The 14985-nt window shown below is 38.4% G+C and overlaps 1 protein-coding gene across 1 annotated transcript in view; it reads right to left on the bottom strand.

Moving 5' to 3' along the window:
* LOC121739379 (mitochondrial cardiolipin hydrolase-like) overlaps positions 1-14985 on the bottom strand; it is a 167211-nt gene that overhangs the window by 12853 nt on the left and 139373 nt on the right. The window lies entirely within an intron of this gene.

The raw sequence follows: 14985 nt of genomic DNA, 5'->3' as shown, positions 1-14985 counted from the left end.
TCTTGGGACCCGTTGTTAATCAGAAGAAAGGTAGGAGGAGTAGGAGAAATCCAATTTCCCTCCCCAAGCAAAGCGGGAGACAGACAAATTTCGTGACATTACTGTCCGAACAAAGGGGGAAGCACTACGGATAGTTTGCATATGATATTTGTATATTGCCAGTTTATAATAAATTTTATGCTTTCTCTACTTACTTTATAGCCATAATATCAGCTCATCGCAAACAGCCAAATAAAAACTCATACTAATTTGCTTTACAATTGCTAAAAAAACTTGGATGAGGGCTGCTCAAGATCGGGATGGTTGGCGCTCATTGGGGGTGCCTACGTTCAGTAGTGGACGGCAATAGGCTGATGATGATGATGATGATTTTCATCTTTTAAACACCGTTAAGACAAGAAGCTTACTCTGTTTAGTTCTTTAGACTTAAAGCTTGTTTTAAAATAAATTTTATTCAGTATGGAAAGGACCAGAACCAATGGAGAAATAAATATGTTTCTACATTATATACGTGGCCCCTCTTCGATGGCCTATCGACATGATTAATAAATATATAATATAATAAATAACCAATGGTGAGTGGCCTGTAGAATAGAAGTGCTGACAGATGCTAGCAACAAAATGACTTTGCTTTGACACTATCTAATTCTCTCTTATCTATTTCTAGGATGGTCCTACCAATTATAAATTTCACCAGGGGAACCATAGAAACGGTACCTCCGCACCGTCTTTTCGTGTGTAAAAAGTCTCGTTCTCGGAAGCGCTCGTGATTGAATCCCCGTCCATCGTCGGACAGATGGAAATAAAACCGATCTATTTTTTGTCAGCCGCCCGACTTATTAGTTTTTTGTCGACTATGTCCGAGACGTAATGTTATAATGTGTTCATTAAAGCTTGTTGTGACGGGCCGCATTTTTGGTACAAGTTCCCATCGCGCACTCGGTCATGAGTGTACAAGCTGTAACAAATCTAAGACTTTAGGGTGTGTAATGTGTATGACTATTTGACTCCTGTATTTAGTTCACTGTGAAAGTAGCAGAGCTGAAAGAGTATTTTTTTTAACTTTTGTATGGGAAAATTCCTGGCGCTAGGGCGCTTGAGCATACAAATCACAGAAAAATTTACTATTTCAACGCTGCTACCTTGACAGTGAACTCAATACAGTGAACTCAATACAGTGAACTCAATACAGTGAACTCAAATATACACATCCTGAAGCATTATCACTTAGTTTTGACTTTTGTTACACCCTGTATAAAATGCGGCCTTCCCCGCTGCACTTCGTCATAATGTGCGCCAAGCTTTACTCTCTCGGCGGATTTTGCGTCGATTACAAGTCTGCGGCACGATACATCACCATTCCTTATTTGGACATGGGCCATGTTTAAGTGTATTTCTTGGATTAATTCTTATAAAAGCAAGCTTTCTTAGACTTTTAACAAAATACGGACATAAAATTAAATGGAAAGCCCATCACAAATAAGTATGAAATTTATCAAAAAACGAACGAGCAAAACGCCAGATGATAAGCGATAGCCAAAGATATATAAGAAGCTTTTTTTTTTATGAAAAAAGGGGGCAAACGAGCAAACGGGTCACCTGATGGAAAGCAACTTCCGTCGCCCATGGAAACTCGCAGCATCAGAAGAGCTGCAGGTGCGTCGCCGGCCTTTTAAGAGGGAATAGGGTAATAGGGGAGGGTAGGGATGGGAAGGGAAGGGAATAGGGTAGGGGATTGGGCCCCCGGTAAACTCACTCACTCGGCGAAACACAGCTCAAGCGCTGTTTCACGCCGGTTTTCTGTGAGAACGTGGTATTTCTCCGGTCGAGCCGGCCCATTCATGCCGAAGAATGGTTCTCCCACGTATAAAATGTTCGTTACATTGAGCTAAACGTTGGATTGATTGAGCCAACCCATTCGTGCCGATGCAAAACGCTTTCATGCTTTATAAACAATATCGATTTAGTACTAAATAATAATAATCAAAAAAATCTTCCCACTCAAGATCCTCCACTTATCATAAGCATCCCCTATAAATCCTATAATTCAATAACATATCACACACACACACACAGCGCGCACTTAAAATTTAAAATCTTTAATGAGTAACCAGAGGCTCTTTTATTTGTTTTTCAAATATTATACCTGTTTTTTAAATTTAAATCTTAACTAAACTATATGTCTAAAAGAAGGAAAATATATTGGTGATCTGCAGGACAGGCTCAGCCTAGTGCAGCCGCCAAAGTTATACAATACGTGTAAAGTCTGTTATTTATTGTCTTCGTAAGTTCATATACAACTGTATTGTACTCCTAGGTCATATTATAACTACACTTTGTAACAGATGCTAAAAGTTTTAAATAAATATTATTATTATTATTATGTTGTAAACAATTCGAGTCTCGGCTATTAGCCGGATAAAAGATTCAGGTACGGGCTAATGCCAAGTAACCTGATTCTTAAGCACAGTTATGATTGTGATGAGGTGAAAGATGACGACGGGTTAAGAAATCGACGAACTATAGAGCATGTATCAATGACAATGGCTTTTTGCATTGGTATGTATGAATTTTTATGTAAATCTATTGTTTTCAGGGCAGAATGTAGAGTTTTAGGGATGACGCCGGTTGAGGATATGATAACAGGTACAATTTTAACAGTATTTTGACGCCACATTTGCTTAATCTCGTCTGCGAGGGGAATGTATTTTTGTATTTTTTCAGTATGCTTTTGTTTTAGGTTATTGGTGTTGGGGACGGCGATATCTATAAGGTATGTAGTCTTTTCAGATTTTATTGTGAGAGCTATGTCTGGCCTATTGCTGAGGATGGTTCGATCTGTGACAATGTCGCGATCCCAGTAAAGTTTAACAGAGCTGTTTTCAAGGATATTACTAGGTTTTTACTTATAGTATGGTGTATGTGTATCTATAAGGTTGTGTTTTATTGCTAGTAGTTGGTGTATTTGTTTGGCTACATTGTCATGACGATGTGTATATTCTTTGCTGGCTAAAGCGCTACATCCTCCAGTGATATGGTCTATGGTTTCGGTTGTTTGGTGACATAGTCTGCACTTATCGGTTTCTATATTTTCTTTTAGTATATATGTAGAGTAATTTCGTGTTTTGATTATTTGATCCTGTATTGCTATGAGAAAGCCTTCCGTTTCACTGTAAATATTACCTTTTGTTAGCCAGCTGAAGGATGCCTCTTGGTCTATGTGTTCTTGTTCTATCTGATGTGGGAACTTGCCATGGAGTGCTTTGCCTTTCCATTTTATTATTTTATCACTATCTTTTACTATTTTATGTTTTGGATCGAATTGGTTATTATTTAGTTTTAAAGGTGTACCTGAGTGGGGAATATTCATTAATGCATTGTGTAGTGGACTCGTATTGGCTTTAGTTAAAAAATAAGTTCTTAAGTTATGTATTTGATTATTATTATTATTATTATTATTATTATTATATAATGACAACATAAAAAGAGGTGTACTTATTATGAAACCACTCGAAAATGCGGCGATAATACGGTATCAATTTATCGACATTCGAACTGATCATTTGGAACTACCGTATCTCGCGCCGGATATCCGGGGTTCGGATCCCACGCCCGCACCACATAAAAACTTTTTTGATTCAATGTAACCTTAAAAAACCTTTCTTTGCAGTCATACACTTTTTTGGGTTATCAGATAGCAGGAACACAATGAAATTACCATAATCGACGGGCACCTACTGCCTACATACATTTTTTGCTTCGAATTTAGATCCTTCCGTCTTACGAAACCAATAAAAAGGTTACAAGTATCGCATTACTGTTTTTCGATCCGTTAAAAGGACTCGTACAGTGTCACTCCTTTTATTAACAGAGTAAACAGATAGGCTCGGTGGGATCAAATGCCAAATAATTATTTTGATTCATGCTGCCGACATTTAGTTTGATGATCTGATGACGATTATTATAATATGTATTTTTAATCACATTTAATTAAATCACATTTCCTATAAGAACTTTTATAATTTTTTTCACTTATCTACTTCAAATTATGCTCTACAATATTTACCCCCGACGAAGAAGAGAAGTTTGACGTGTCTGTCCGTCAGAAAACAAAACGGCAGCATCCAAACGGGTGGGCCGATTTTGATCTAGTTTATTTTATTTGAAAGCTGACATGATCCAAGCCTACGCGATCATGCGACTGCGAAGCGGGAGCGTCAATACAAAACACACATTTGACAAGTTGTCAAATGTGGGTTTTGTATTGACGCTCCCGCTTCGTAGTCGCGTGGTCGCGTAGGTTTGAACAAAGCATTATTCATTATCATCAGCTCGTTCACTATTAATTAATCCCTTGATAATTTATCCATTGTTATTAAGAAATAATAATATCTATGGACGCTTCACACCACGTCCGTCTGGCCCCGTGCTAAGTACCTGAAGGACTTGCGTTACGGGTACCAGATAACGGAAATATATTTAATACTTTTCAGTTTTCTGTGATACACATTATATTTAAGATTTATAACCATACACATCCATGACCCAGGAACATTAAAAACTTTTTGTTCCGTCGGCGGGATTCGATCCCGCAACTTCCGGCTAGCGTTACCAACGCGCCACCAACTGAGCCACAGAGGTCGTCTAAATATTTTATTAATTATAATATACAAATAATATAATTAATATAATAATTAATTAATAAAATAAGTAATTTATTTCTTTCAAATCATAATATTATGTAACATTCAAAAGCTTATAAATAAGAAATTGATTGAGTAAATAAAAATATCAGTCAATCAATATCTTTTAAGTATTTAAAGTTGGTATAAACATACTCTATCCTATAGCCTATCTAACAGTTTTAGTTTTGTTTTGATATTATAGAAGCAACATTACAAGCTCATTAATAACATGTATTTAGAGCGTCCCATCTATCTTCATTGTCACAACACACACCGCTGACCGCCTTCACTTCCGGTCCTAAGAAAACATCGGATATCGCCCGGCGATATTATTTACCGAACCATTATAATATAATATGACCTTTTCATTATATGCACTTTTTTCTGTTAATCTTTTGTCACTTGCTGTTTCCTCTCTATCATCTGCTAAAAAGTTTATGAAATTCGTTGCAGAAATAACAAGTAATAAAAACTTCAACACAGAAATAAATATTTAAAATTATTATCTGACGTTTCAGAACGGCATTATTCTTATTGCTTCATTTATTCATATTACTTGACTTGAAATCTCGTTTCTTTATATTCAAATTGATTCAACATTCGAGACGTAGCGTAGACGATTTCGACGGTCCGAGCCGGCTAATTTGATCAAATTACTCAAACGTGAGTGGCCGACATTAAGCGATGAGAACCTGTCAATGAGCTATCATTGTATTGATTGAAACGTCAGTGTTTTAACGATGAGAGCGAGATAGTACTTATCTTCTTTCTTTCCTTATCACACTAGCTGTTTGGAGGCGGAACGGCTGCGTATCGCCCATGCTGTATATCTAGGAGACGCCGCGAATCCGTCGCGAATCCGCCGCGTGTTCGCCACGGTTAAACCACCAATGATCTAGTGGCCACTGGCCGCTCGCAAACCGGCAGTCTGATAAAACCCAGGGGTAACAACTAACAATGACTGAATGACGCATGAAACAGCAATAGCCAGCATCTCTCTCCCTCGGAGACAAGAAAACCAAATTTCACGCTCATCAAGATCCGAGTACATGTGCCAGATACGTCGGTATTTGCCTCAATAAAATCTCAATAATCCTACCTACACGGAAACGAGTAGCGAGAAGTGAATGGTCTCAAAAAAATGGTCGCGAAGAAAGCCGATACATCTGAAATGCGCCAAACTGGTTGCGGGGCTTTCACACATGCGACGGATGCCGATTATCGTGCGTATTGTGCCTTCCCATCCTGGTGCATCCAATTTCGTAGTGCTCCCAAATTGAGAAGCACCAAGATAGTAGGACACGTCATACAATCGGATCTCGCGCTGCCCAGTCGGTTAGCAGCAGGTGAGGCACAAAAGGCCGGCCACCTGCGGCCTTCCTCCTGATTTACGAGCGCGGCGGAGAAAATCGCGCCTTTCTAAAGTACAAAAGCTCTCGGACTAGTTATGACATGTCTGCATCGGCATATTTGCGGGCAAACATCTGGTCAGTGATTTATATATGTATTTATAGAGTTTCCGCCGAGGGTAGGGGTCTTTTGGCAGTGATATTCGTCTTGATCGGTTCCGGAGTTGAAAGGACGCCGCCTGCCCAGCTGCTGGTAATAGGCATCGTCTTACAAGTCAAAGGGTTACAAAAATTTTATGCGGCAGATCAGTTGCGAGTGACGCACTGCTATGATAATATTTGGCAAACCTGGGATGCAATCAGAGAGCAAATCTTGTCAAAAAAAGGAAATACCACTGAGCATCGTCGTGTTGAACGTATGAGTATGAGGAAGCACTAAGCAGATACCTATCAGCCTCCCTACGGTTATATTTGCCTTTATCAAAATCGATTCAATAATTTTTTACAAAGACAAATACATAAGTATAAAGTTTGTGTTAGCATTGATAGCCCCAAATTACATTGTAGTGAAATGTCCTATTGTGTCATCACTCATCAAGTAAACCTAACACCCCCCACTCCAAACGGCACAGCGTTGCAGCCGTATAGTATGCGAATTACAATTGTATAAGTGGATTAAAACTGCTATGCAATAGCTTTACCGCGGCAGTCCCCGAGTGCCTCACGTATTTTATTTTTATTTATTAATTCAAAATTCGCGCAGGGACATAGTGTTTTATCTTTCGAAATGTACGGTTACCGCACTATTTGTGCTAGATGATTAGCGGTTAACATAATTCTTATGTGGTTCAGATTATTACTCGAATTACATGATATGTCATCCAAAGTGGTCGGTATTCGGGTAGTAACAGGTAGCGCGACCTTGCCGAGGACTCCCGAGTCCCGGGACACTCGACCTCGACCGTGACCTCAATCGAGGATCCCGCTCAAGTGCCTCCTTCGAGGACACCTCAAGAGCACTTTTGGGTACAATCGCGGTTTGTGCGTAGCTGTATTATGACTAAAACATTGGATGGTTATTAACGAGATAGCATGAATTTTGAAAAGGTTGTTTGTTACTCTTTCACGCAAAAACTACTAACGGATTTTAATGAAACTTTACAATAATATAGCTTATACATCAGAATAACACATAGACTACAATTTTAACCGACTTTCAAAATGGAGGAAGTGTTATGTTCGTTTTCTTATGTTTAACGACTACTCCGCCGTTTGTTAACCGATTTTCAAAATTTTTCTTTTGGTATGTAGGGTATCATTCCAATTTGGTATTATATTCACAAAAGTAATCGAGGGAATTTATGGGGAAACATGTGGTGACTTCGGTTTCGTGAGAAGTATTCTGAGCATATGCTACAAACAAGTAAGATTTTGCACCGAGGTATACCTGGTATACCGTGGTTCGGAAGGTGCTGAGAGAACTCCTGATTCTTTATAGATACTAGTTTGGGAGTTTCGGCGTTGTTTTAAGAACAGAAAGCATATCGTCGCTGCGCGTGCGATACCGCGTATGAGCAGTTGATAAATACCGCGTATCTGCTTTTTGATGATTTTACAGGAGGAAGAAAAAACTGAATATCTCAGCTATTTTGACTCGTATTATCGACTGAACTTAACAGCTAGTTCTTTGTACTTTCCTTTAGTGGTTAGTAACGTAAATTTGTTCGCAATTGGCTTAGGTTTTGTGTAAAGTCAAGTCAAAAACACTTACGCGTTTTTGTGTTAAGTAGTTACAAAATAAATAGGCTTAATATTAAAGATACGCGGTTTTGAAATCAAACAATTTAGTAAAAGGTTGCATTTTTTTATTAGAGAAATCAAATGTTTTATATTTTGTTCCACAGTAACTTAGCAAAAATATGACGTGTTAATTACCAAAATCATTTAACAATATTATCTATTCTTAATTTTTAATTGATATCCCAATTTAGGCTGATATGATGATGATGATGATCCCAATTTTTCATAGATTTTTTACTTTATCTGACAGAGATCATACTCGTAATAATCATTTAAAATAAAAAACATATATTGATATATTACATAAGTACATACTGAAGCCCTACTCTTCCATGGACCTGAAGAAAAGCACCCCCACCCGGAGCACTTGCTACTCTTCCATGGACCTGAAGAAAAGCACCCCCACCCGGAGCACTTGTTATCAGAGGGTCGAAGGTCAAAATGAGTCCGACGCTTAAATGTAGGGACCACAGCAGCTATACTCTCCAGAGTATAGCCGCCAGAATCCAGTCTATCGGAGCTTAGCTCTGTACGGTGGTTCAATATAGGCAGATTCCGTTAGTAATTTCGTAGTAATAAGGCGGACATTAGCTGGGCGGCAGCTACTCTTCACAATGTAGTGGTGAGGGTTACCAGGAGGTGCCGTACGGTCTCCTAGGCGGCAGCTACTGCCCTAGCGGGAGATCCATCGTGACAGCTGGTTACGAAGGTCTTCGCCAAGTTGCTCATCCTCGTTCCAGAGAGGACGTCACGGCCTGCAGTGGGAGTTCCGGAGGGCTTAAAGGCAAGGAAAGCAACGACGATATGCTACTATGCAAATTACATTCATCATCATCATCATCATCATCACCATATTATACCATTTCATAGTCTTTTAGATCGAGACTCGAGTATGTCAAGCGATAATTAAAAAAAATCTATACTTAATATTATAAACCTGAAGAGTATGTTTGCTTGAATGCGTTAATCTCAGAAACTACAGGTTCGATTTAAAAACTTATTTCAGTGTTAGATATCTCATTTATCGAGTAAGGCTATAGGCTATATTATATTATCACGCTAAGACTGATACGACCGAAGAAACTCAGGAAAATGTGGGAAAAACAGGGGAAATATTAGAAAGGGTTTATCTCACGAACTACTGGAGCAATTTTTATGGCAATATTTGGCACAGATATAGAGTAGACCACGTGAAAGGAGTATTTATAGCTATTTTTATTTGAAAATAGTACGGTTTCTGTGAAATTCCTAATTTACGCGGGCGAAGCCGCGCGGGACATCTAGTATCTTATATATAAAAATGGATTTTCAAATGTGTTAGTCGCGCTAAAACTCGAGAACGGCTGAACGGATTGGGCTGATTTTAGTCTCAAAATATTCGTAGAAGTCCAGGGAAGGTTTTAAACTGACACGAAGTTCACCGGGACAGCTAGTATATATATAAAAGTCTCGTGTCACAATGTTAGTCACCGTACTCCTCCGAAACGGCTTTACTGATTTTAACCAAATTTTATATGCATATTCAGTGGGTATGAGAATCGGCTACTGGGTACTTTTTATATTGATAAGTGCATTTGTTGAATAATAAAATATTACGACTCGAGACTGACGGCGACAATTCTTTGTGCGACAGGATAGCGATGGACGTTGCCATGGTGACATACTTATTAAGTCACTTCAATAAAATAATACGGGCGAAATACTTTATATGGCAAAGAAACGTTTACCGAGACAGCTAGTTTTTAGGGTTCCGTACCCAAAGGGTAAAAATTATTACCCTATTACTCTCATCAGACTGTATCTCAAGAACCGCTACAGCTACACTTTTTTCACAGATTTTCACAGATTGTGTATATCTGTTGCCGTTTTAACAAGAAATACTAAAAACAAAATAATATTAATATTTGAGGGGGGCACCCATTTTTTGGCCTTTTTTGCTCAATATCAATAATGGCAACAGGTAGGCACTTAAAAATTTCACAAAGACCTTAAATATATGTGTACTATAACAATTTATATTAATATTTAAATAAAATAAAATTTAAGGGCCTCCCATACAAAAAACACAATTTTTGGCCTATTTTTGCTCTATAACGGTACGGAAACCTTCGTGCGCGAGTACGACTCGCACTTGGCCGATTATTAAATAATAGTAAGCCATTTTGCCATTTCCACTCTTGTCTCCTTACAAACCTTTGAAGGAGTAAGGCACAAGATATTAAAGGGCCACCCATACTCGTAGTATTGGCCTACTATTGCTGCGTTAGGGTCTATAAAGATAAGACCTACGTCTATCGGCTGCCGCTTGGCGCTATAAAGATAAACTGCTAGGTACTCGGAGTCTGTCCAGTGTTAATTTACCTCGAAATCAGTACAAGAGTCAACCTTATGTCGTCGGAATAAAGGTCTTATAAGAGCTGAATTAACTCTGAACTGATGTAATGTTCTTCATATAAACATTGGCATTTCCTGTGACTATTTTCTAGACGCCTTTAAATTAGAACAGTTAACTCGACTACGAAGCGAAAAAGAAGGGTTAAGCATAAGTTAACGTTTATTTTACCGTAGACTCAAAAATTTGGTACCTTTTCGATTTAAATCGATTTATGATCGATCGATTTGACCAATCGCAAAAGATCTAGTATGGAGTATATGGACTGGTTCCTTGGAAGGCAAGCCACTATTAAAAGCCAGTTATTACCAGATAATTTACTATGGATGGAAACATTCGATCCCAGGGTAACTAAATTTTATACCACTAACCCAGTATTCCTCGACAATATCTCCCATATATATCACATCATATGTCATCGCTCATATGTCACATACGTATCATGACATGAGCGGTGTCAATAGCAGCGTCATCTGTCTGAGGTTTATTTAGGACAGTGACTTGGAGAATACGTTCTTAAGTGATTTGTTTTGTTTGAATTCATAGGGTTATTTCCATATTATGGATCTGTGGATGGATTTTTGATTCGCATTTGAGATGACGCAGGTTCGGTGCCAGGTGGTAGCGTGTTTAAATGAAACTTTTTCTACACGAACTGAGAATCTTAAGAATAATAAACATCATTGCTTGTAAAATAAAGGGAACGTTGTGAAGAAACTCTAACATGGTAAGCTGAAGATGACCTATTCATTACTTTTGGAAATAGGCGATTTTGTTAAGAAAAGTCAGTTATCAGAAAACTATGATTTAGCTTTGGTTTTGCTATTATTTTATTATAATTAAAGTTCATGTGTGAAGTCCCTGTCCTATGCACATGTCTGGCTGGCCGGTCCGTCCGGTCGCGCAGATGGCCTAAGGCCTAGGCCCTAGCGTATGCGCGTGCGCATTGCGAAGAGTACGCATACTACACATTAGTAGTTAAAGCTTGCAGATGGTAAGGTACATAGAATCTTGGAAATAAAAGATATGTAACAAAACAGGCTACCTTTGCATGCACGAAGTCCCGCGCAAGACATAGTACATAATATTGTGTAGGAATGAATTAATTACTATGTAGTATGTACAATATATTATTACTTATTAGTAAATTCCCTACCCTGTGAACTAAAATTATAACCCGTGAATATTAATAGTCGTTTCCATTCAAATATTTTAGTTAAGAGGGCGACTAACCCCAAAAATCAAACATCGTCCTTCACTCTTCACACTCACTCTTTCATATGCCAGGTGAAAAAGAACAACGCGGATTCATCGCCAAATTAGTTTTTTCTCAATAACTCGATAAATATATAACATTTTAAAAATCCGCTCGGTCGATCTCTCGACGATAGAATTTTACACAATGTGTTAAAATATTAACTTAGTTCAATGCACGGTTATGGCAGTGAATGAAAAATTCGTGAAAATTAGATGCATCTTTGTGTTTTTTTTCTATCGAGAAAATTTTAAGATATCGTGTTTTTGCTCAGATCGAATTCTCGGAAATATAATGTAGTATCTAATTTTAGAAAATGAAACAATTCAGAGCTTATTTTCAAGTACAAAAATGAATTATAAAATCGACACTTTAGGGTTAGTCGCCCCCTTAAAGCAAATGTAATTTAAATGGATTGATTGCTTGCCAACTCAATACTCGTACAACCACATAATATTTCGGTCGTATTGATCTCAGATTAGCAATATTCCGGGAACGAAACTTAATCATATTCTTAATCAGAATCTGCATCGTGTTATGAATGGGAAGTCCGTCCCGCGCAGCGATGACGTCACTTCCTAATACTTTATAGGTCTGGATGTATGACTCATACTGCGTAGTGCGTACTATATGACTAAAGGTCCCCTGTGACTTTATGTAATTTGTAATGAAAAGTCTAGACTTGAGACGCATGATAACTTAAAATTTATTATTTCAAATGATATTATTATACACAGTATACACTATACAGCATGTTTAGCTTGGTCAACATACCAAAGCGTTTATTTCTACAAGAGAACATAATAATTGAGAACATGCTAATTTCTGCATCATTAATTATGCTTCTAATTAAAAAAAAAAAACCCCGCCAAACAAATTTAAAAAGTAATGAAATAATAATATTTTACTGACTTTAAGTTTAAATAATTCCTAAGTGTAAAGTGATATTTTAGTCCATAATTGTTGTCACAGTGTGTCGGGGGACCGCCAACAGTGTCTTTTGCATTTTGTATCGCCATGTCACTGATTGTCTCGATACTATCTGGGGGCACGGGAGTGCCCCCGCCAAGATGAGCCAAGCGAAGTACGCAAGGGCACTACCTACCTTTTCTCGAAACGTTTCGTCGTATTTTTGACCCCTCGTAACTTTGGTTTGAATAATGCCAGATAGTTTAAATTTTTAAGATATAATGACATGGGTATAGTCATTAAATGCGCAAAGTTTGAATATCGTAGCTATTATACTTTAGATTTTATAGGTGTCCAAAAACCCACAATTTGGTCACTCACTCACCGATTATCAAAACTGTTAGGGTATTTCCTGAAGTCTTAGGAAGCTGAAATTTGGTATGTAACATAATATTAGTACTCAAACAACAAAAAAATTATCAAACCCAACTTAACCTATATTCGTACCATTATAGAACAAAATTAGGCAAAAATTTGTGTTTTTTGTATGGGATTTTTATTTTTAATAATTCCTTAAATATTAATTTTATTTTGCTTTTAGTATTTGTTGTTACAGCATTACATATACATAATCTGTGAAAATTTCAACTCTCAAGCTATTACCGTTCTTGAGTAACAGCCTGGAGACAGATAGACAGACAGACAGACGGACAGACAGACAGACAGACCGAAAGACAACAAAGTCTTAGTAAAATACGTTTTCACCCTTTCGGTACGTAAGATTTTGACTAATGAGTATCAGTTTTTAGATTCTCCTCGTGCGGCTGACACATTATATTATTATCAAATATTTTGCCGCGATTTAGTGTAAAATTAAGGTTTTTAGATTTAGGGCTGAGTATGTAAGGTTAGAAACTTGGCTCTACATGAGATCTCACTACTTTTTGACACGAACTATAATATTATGTTCTCATCTTGGCAACGTTTTTACATGAAAATGTTTTTGGTGGGATAATGTTTTGTGAAATCAAACATCTACATTAGCGGTCCCCCGACACACCTTGACAACAATTATGGACTAAAATATAACTTTACACTTAGGAATTATTTAAACTTAAAGTCAGTTAAATATTATTATTTCATTACTTTTTAAAGTTGTTTGGCGGGGTTTTTTTTAAATTTCTTAATTTAATTTTATTTCATGCTTTTTAAACTTGTGTTGGTTATAGTGCAAAATAATTCCTATCAACAGGATCATATTATATCCCAATGAATACCATCTAGGAATGTCCTTTTGGATGAGGCCGTCACGCGTCAATATGAGTCCAAACATGAAACCTCCACTTTGGGTTCATATGGAGCTCAGCTCCTATAGAATCCAGGTGATGCTGCAGCAGCAGCATGCAAAAATTTATTGGTTATCTACGTCTTACTAGTTGTCGCAATAAAAATGAGCCCAAACACGAAACCATTGCTCTTAGTTGGTGAGGAGCTGGGTATCCTATTGATTACCAGGTGATGCTGCAGCACCAGGTCAACTTTCTATTAATGTGTAAATATTCATGAATGTCACGACCTAGAATGCAATAAAGCCCACCAAACGACTGCAGGTTGCTAATCGGCCCTTCACGAACCAGATGAACTGCGATTTTTCAGCACGGAGCAAGCTGATGATGATGAACTAACTATAGCTAAGAACACTCTCAACTAAGTCAGCTTTCAAACAAAAAAAACTAGATCAAAATCGGTCCACCCGTTTGGATGCTACGATGCCTCAGACAGACAGACAGACAGACAGACAGACAGACAGACAGACAGACAGACAGACAGACAGACAGACAGACAGACAGACAGACAGACAGACAGACAGACAGACAGACAGACAGACAGACAGACAGACAGACAGACAGACAGACAGACAGACAGACAGACAGACAGACAGACAGACAGACAGACAGACAGACAGACAGACAGACAGACAGACAGACAGACAGACAGACAGACAGACAGACAGACAGACAGACAGACAGACAGACAGACAGACAGACAGACAGACAGACAGACAGACAGACAGACAGACAGACAGACAGACAGACAGACAGACAGACAGACAGACAGACAGACAGACAGACAGACAGACAGACAGACAGACAGACAGACAGACAGACAGACAGACAGACAGACAGACAGACAGACAGACAGACAGACAGACAGACAGACAGACAGACAGACAGACAGACAGACAGACAGACAGACAGACAGACAGACAGACAGACAGACAGACAGACAGACAGACAGACAGACAGACAGACAGACAGACAGACAGACAGACAGACAGACAGACAGACAGACAGACAGACAGACAGACAGACAGACAGACAGACAGACAGACAGACAGACAGACAGACAGACAGACAGACAGACAGACAGACAGACAGACAGACAGACAGACAGACAGACAGACAGACAGACAGACAGACAGACAGACAGACAGACAGACAGACAGACAGACAGACAGACAGACAGACAGACAGACAGACAGACAGACAGACAGACAGACAGACAGACAGACAGACAGACAGACAGACAGACAGA

This window comes from Aricia agestis, chromosome Z (assembly GCF_905147365.1).
Source record: "Aricia agestis chromosome Z, ilAriAges1.1, whole genome shotgun sequence".
Taxonomy (NCBI): domain Eukaryota; kingdom Metazoa; phylum Arthropoda; class Insecta; order Lepidoptera; family Lycaenidae; genus Aricia; species Aricia agestis.
Note: the sequence above shows the minus strand (reverse complement) of the source record. Positions and strands in the feature narration are given on the sequence as shown.